Raw genomic sequence first — 6,000 nt, forward strand, 5'->3', positions numbered from 1 at the left:
AAATCCAACAACATTTCGCTGTCAATTTGGCCGAAAGGACCAAAATTGATAAAAATAACAAAGTTAGGCACCAAAATTAAAAAATTTTAAAGTTGTGCACCAAAAGTGATAGAACATCAAAAGTCGTGGGACCAAAAGTGAAATTAATTCATTATTTAATGCTGCCCTTTCTGCCTGGGACATGGAACTTCTCTATGTCTGTAATTATGTATTATACACATTTAGGAAATCTTGCAAATGAGCAAAGTCCTTTGGCATCATTTTAATGTGATATGATAGCATTAGTACTATCACTCTTCTGTAATCATGTGTTAGCATTACTTTCCCTCATCACCCACAACTATTGTACTAGTAAAGAGCGTACATTAAGTAAATTCTTTAGCCTAGATTGTTCATAATTGACTCATTCAAATCAAAGAGACTAATAGGTCATTCGTATTGAAAGTCGAACATAAAATTTTGTGGTTACTAGACCAACAATCTGACCAACTGGGTTGAAGTTGCCTCGTAGATGAATTTGATTACTACACAAAGTGAATGAGGTCATTCAAATTATTCACATTTGGTTGTTTGCGTTGAAAAAGTTGCAATTGAATGGTATTATTTCAAAATTATTAAATGCGTTTACATGACAAAGATTACTTCTTTTTTACACGATATATTTTGATTAAGTAAGAAAAATTAGGGATGATAATTTCAATCCGCCTCGCGGATATCCACCCGAATCCATCCCGCATGGATCGGGATTTTTTGGGTGATGGTGGGTGGTAGGTCGGGGGTACGTCTTTAAAAAGTAAATCCGCGGTGGGTCGGGTTGGATTCGAGTTCTATGTATAAAATCCACCTAGAACCCCACCTGACCCACCATGTGTGTGTATGTATATATATAATAGTAAAATAAGTACTGGTATGTAGTTATTTATAAAAGTTTATATAACTTCTTGTATCTTTTTACTATTTTTATATCTAAACTACTAAGTTTATTTTTAAAAATTAACAATTTAGTTATTATATTTAAATATTTCTATTATTTTATGTTTTATTATCACTAATGAATTTTATTATTTTATTATGTGTAATTAATTTAAATATTATTTTTTTTAAAAATAATAAGATGATAAGTGGTGGGTACTCGTAGTGGGCACCCGCACCCGGTGGGGGTGGGGGTGGGTTTTGAAAAAGTCCATCCGATGCGGGTTGGAGGTGGGGGTGGGTGGAGAAAATATAAGGTGGGTCGGGTGATGGATGTAGCTCTCCCCGACCCACACCCGATTCATTGCCATCCCTAAAAAAATTTGTGTTGTAATTAAAAAAAAAAAAAAGATGCGTGAGAGACAATATTAATATCAAAACCCATGACGAAAATTTAATTCTAAAAAATCATTATAATTTTTCCAAGAAAATAGAGCAAAGAGACATACCAGAGATTGTGTCAAAATTGGTTACATGCACTGTATTACATATATATTAATGCCCAATATCATTAGTCAAAGTCTTAAAATTATCCTTTTTTATTTAATTCATCTCTTAGAAATTAAAATGAACAAAAATATATTCGGGGTGTTTGATAAATAATTGTTAGTTGATTGTATTGAACTGTTAGAGTCTATAGGGCTGTTAGACCATCTCCAAGTTAGTTTCCACCTTTCATGCTATTGTCTCTGTATAAATAGCTGCTCAGCTCTTTGTGAATAATTGTACAAAACCCTTTTATATAAATCATCAGGTATCAACCAAATCCTACGATCCCATGGCCAGTGAACAAAACCCACCCGTTCCAGCCGCAGACTCTGCCTCCGCCGGCGGCTCTGTTGCCATCGCAGCCATATCGGAACCTCGCCACACAAACAATCTCCACCAAGCTCACCATTTCGTCTCCATAAAGCTTTCCTCAGTCAATTACCTCTTCTGGAAAGCTCAACTCGTCCCTTTTCTCCAAGGCCAAAGCCTTTTTTGGCTATGTCGATGGAACCAGTGTATGCCCGCCGGAATACGTCACCACCACGACAGAAGCAGCCGTCCGGACGGTGAACCCTCTTCACGCCGTTTTGGGTGCAACAGGATCAATCGATCCTTAGCATGCTTATTTCATCGATGGCGGATGATGTTCTATACCTGGCGATTGGTCATCTCACGTCTCGTTCTCTATGGATGGCCATCGAAACGGCATTAGGTTCCACCTCCCGTGCGCGCTCCCTCAGCTTACTTACACAGCTGCAGGATACGCTTCGCCGGCGGTATATCTCGGCAAAGCCCAAGTCTTGGTCGAGCAGCTTGCACAGGCGGGGCGCCCTATCGGACTAGACGAACAAAATCTCCACGTCTTTCGTGGTCTTCGTCCAGAATATCGGAGCTTGGTTGCATCCCTCACGACAAAGAGTTCTCCTCTGACGATCCCGGAAGTTGCAGACTTATTGAATACACACCAGTATTTGTTCCCAGAAGAGTCTTCCATGGCGTTGGCTCCGTCGCCGGCGGCTATGATAGCTAATCGGCCACCACCTCCGACGTACAACCGAGGCCGTGGTCGTGGTAATAGAGGTAACCGGGGAAGAGGCCATCGCGGCGGTCGTGGCGGCGTCAGGTGTCAACTCTGCGACACAGCCGGCCATACGGCGCTAACTTGCTACCGCCGATTTGTTGATCCATCCGGCACGCAGGTTCATCCCTCTCAGACCAATGTTCGTGCCGCACCGCCACTGTAAGCCCATATGGCTTCCCAACATCCGCAGGAAGACTTCAATTCTGCCCCTTTTTCCAACACTTGGTTCCCCGACACTGGAGCTAGTGCTCATGCAACACCGGATGCAGCTGTCTTAAACCATGTCGAGCCTTACACAGGTGATGAGATTCTCCGCGTAGGGTATGGTACAGGTCTAGCAATTCAAAACACAGGTTCCATTTTCTTTTCCTTCTATGTCACGGTCACTGTTTCTACATAATGTTCTGCACGTACCCAAATTGCGTGCTTCACTTCTTTCTGTTCAACAATTTACTCGTGAAAATGGTGTTTATTTTGAATTTCACCCGAGTTATTTTGTTGTGAAGGACCGTACCACCCAGCAGGTTCTTCTTAGTGGTCCTAGCCAAGGAGGTATGTACTCACTCCGTGCCTCCCCCGGTTGCGTTCGTCTCAGCTAAAACATCCCCACAAACCTGGCACAACCGCCTCGGGCACCCGCATAATCAAGTGTTGCGTCAGGTCCTGTCAAATTGTCCAGTTTCAGGTTCTATTCATTCTGTTAATAACCTCTGTACTGCGTGCCAGATGGGAAAATCTGCACGATTTCCCATACCCCGCGTTACAAGTTCTAGTAAGTCTGTATTGGATTTAGTTTTCACAGACATCTGGGGCCTTCTCCGGTTCCCTCAGTAGATGGTCATAGGTACTTTGTCTTATTCGTTGATGATTACTCGCATTATGTCTGGTATTACCCAATGAAACTAAAAACGGATATATATATGCAATATTTAATGTATTCCTTGCTTCTGTTGAAAAATACTTTTCCAAGTCAATAAAATCTATTCATTCGGACATGGGCGGTGAATACCGTAAGTTGCACTCGGTTTTCACCGCCGCAGGCATTTCCGCACACTCACGAACAAAACGGGTGCATGGAAGAAAACATCGCCACGTGGTTGAAACCGGACTAGCCCTACTGGCTCAAAGTCATGTTCCGAAAAAGTATTGGGTCTATGCATTCGAGTCAGCAGTTTATCTAATTAATCGTTTACCATCCACAGTCACACAACGAGTCAGTCCGTATTCTCTCTTATACAACAAGTCTCCTAATTATTCCTATTTAAGAGTCTTTGGGTGTGAATGTTTTCCATGCTTACGTCCTTATAACAGACACAAAATGGACTATAGGTCCACTCCATGTGTGTTTTTGGGATATCCGGATTCTCTACTTGGATACAGGTGTTTGGACAGAAGTACAGGTCGTGTTTACATAGCGAGGCAAGTGCGCTTCAATGAAAATACCTTCCCTTTTGCCACAGTACGGGAAGAAAATGTGTGTGCCACTGGTGATGTCACAACCGCCATGCCCTGGGCGTCTGCACACTTACACCAGACTCCACCGCCAGCACAGTCGGCCCCGCTGGCCTTGACTGCTGTCTAGCCACCACCCGCGGCAGTGAAACCAGCCGCCAACATCAACCCGACCTCGTCGTCCACGGCCCCAGCCACGACGTCCTATCATCCGTCGACGTCCTCAACCACCACCACTCGGCGTCGGCGTACGGTGCGTCCCACTGTCCGTACGCACCTGATGCAAATGCGGCAAACCACTAATGCCCGACGAAGGCCGGCAGCTTTGGTGGCATCTGTTGACGACGTGGAACCGACGTGCCATTCGCAGGCTGTGAAAAGTTCACATTGGCGTGCTGCGATGGACTCAGAATTCAACGCTCTTCTACAGAACAAAACTTGGTGTTTAGTTCCCCCCCGAAGTGATATGAACATAATCGGTTGTAAATGGGTGTTTCGCGTCAAGCGAAAGTCCGACGGGTCTATTGAGCGATACAAGGCTCGCTTAGTCGCCAAAGGGTTCAATCAAATTCCCGGCGAAGATTACCGTGAGACATATAGTCCCGTGGTCAAACCGACCACAATTAGACTTCTACTGGCTTTTGCAGTATCAAATAAATGGGTTATGCGTCAGTTGGACGTCCATAACGCCTTTCTAAATGGACATATAACCGAAGATATATACATGCGTCAACCACCGGGGTACTCAAATCCCGCGGTGCCTGATTATGTGTGTAAATTGCGACGCTCGTTATATGGGCTCAAACAAGCCCCACGGGCATGGTTCAAGCGGCTACACGATTATCTGTTGCAAATTGGGTTTCATGCCTCTAAAACCGATGTATCCCTGTTTATTTTCAAGTCTGGGTCATCACGAGCATACGTCCTTGTCTACGTGGATGATATACTCCTGCTTGGCAATGATTCTAACATAATTGACAGGTTTATGAAACAACTCTCTTCCGCGTTCAAGATTCGGGATCTTGGAGTCCCCAGTTTTTTCCTTGGTGTCGAAGCAACGTATCATGCGGACACTGTTATGTTGTCCCAACAGCGCTACATAAGTGAGCTACTACGAAAAGCTGGCATGGAGTCCTGTAAACCTCTCTCAACGTCAATGTCACCTGCAACGACTTTTTCAGATAACGCCACTCCCCTGGATTACCCGACGCTGTACCGTCAGTTGCTTGGCTCGCTAATGTATCTCCTAATCACCCGCCCGGACTTGTCTTTTGCGGTGAATCGACTGTGCCAGTTCATGCACAGCCCAACAGAGGATCATTGGACAGCCTTAAAACGGGTCTTGCGGTACATTCAGGGAAGTCGCACTCTTGGCCTACGGCTCATCTCGTCCTCAGAACCGGTTCTACATGCCTTCTCAGACTCAGATTGGGCCGGGTGCACCACTGACCGGAAGTCAACTGCAGGATACGCTGTTTTTCTTGGTCCTAATTTGGTCTCTTGGGTATCCAGGAAACAACGTACTGTAGCCCGCTCCTCGACCGAAGCTGAGTACAAGTCTCTAGCCGATGCCGCTGCAGAGGTAACTTGGGTTCAGTCTTTACTTCAAGAGCTTGGGCTGCATCCGCCTACGGTTCCTGTGTTGTGGTGCGATAACTTGGGTGCCACGTATCTCTGTGCCAACCCGGTGTTTCATGCCAGGACCAAACACGTCGAGGTAGACTACCACTTCGTCCGGGACAAGGTTTCGTCCGGGGAAATGAAAGTTAACTTTGTCTCGACGCATGACCAATTGGCAGACATATTCACCAAGCCGCTACCCTCGACACGGTTTTGTGATCTACGTTACAAGCTTGGCGTGGTACTTTGTCCCTCGTCAGCTTGAGGGGGAGTATTGAACTGTTAGAGTCTATAGGGCTGTTAGACTATCTCCAAGTTAGTTTCCACCTTTCATGCTATTGTCTCTGTATAAATAGCTGCTCAGCTCTTTGTGAATAATTGTACAA

Source organism: Ipomoea nil, unplaced genomic scaffold (genome assembly GCF_001879475.1).
Source record: "Ipomoea nil cultivar Tokyo-kokei standard unplaced genomic scaffold, Asagao_1.1 scaffold0317, whole genome shotgun sequence".
In the NCBI taxonomy this organism is placed as follows: domain Eukaryota; kingdom Viridiplantae; phylum Streptophyta; class Magnoliopsida; order Solanales; family Convolvulaceae; genus Ipomoea; species Ipomoea nil.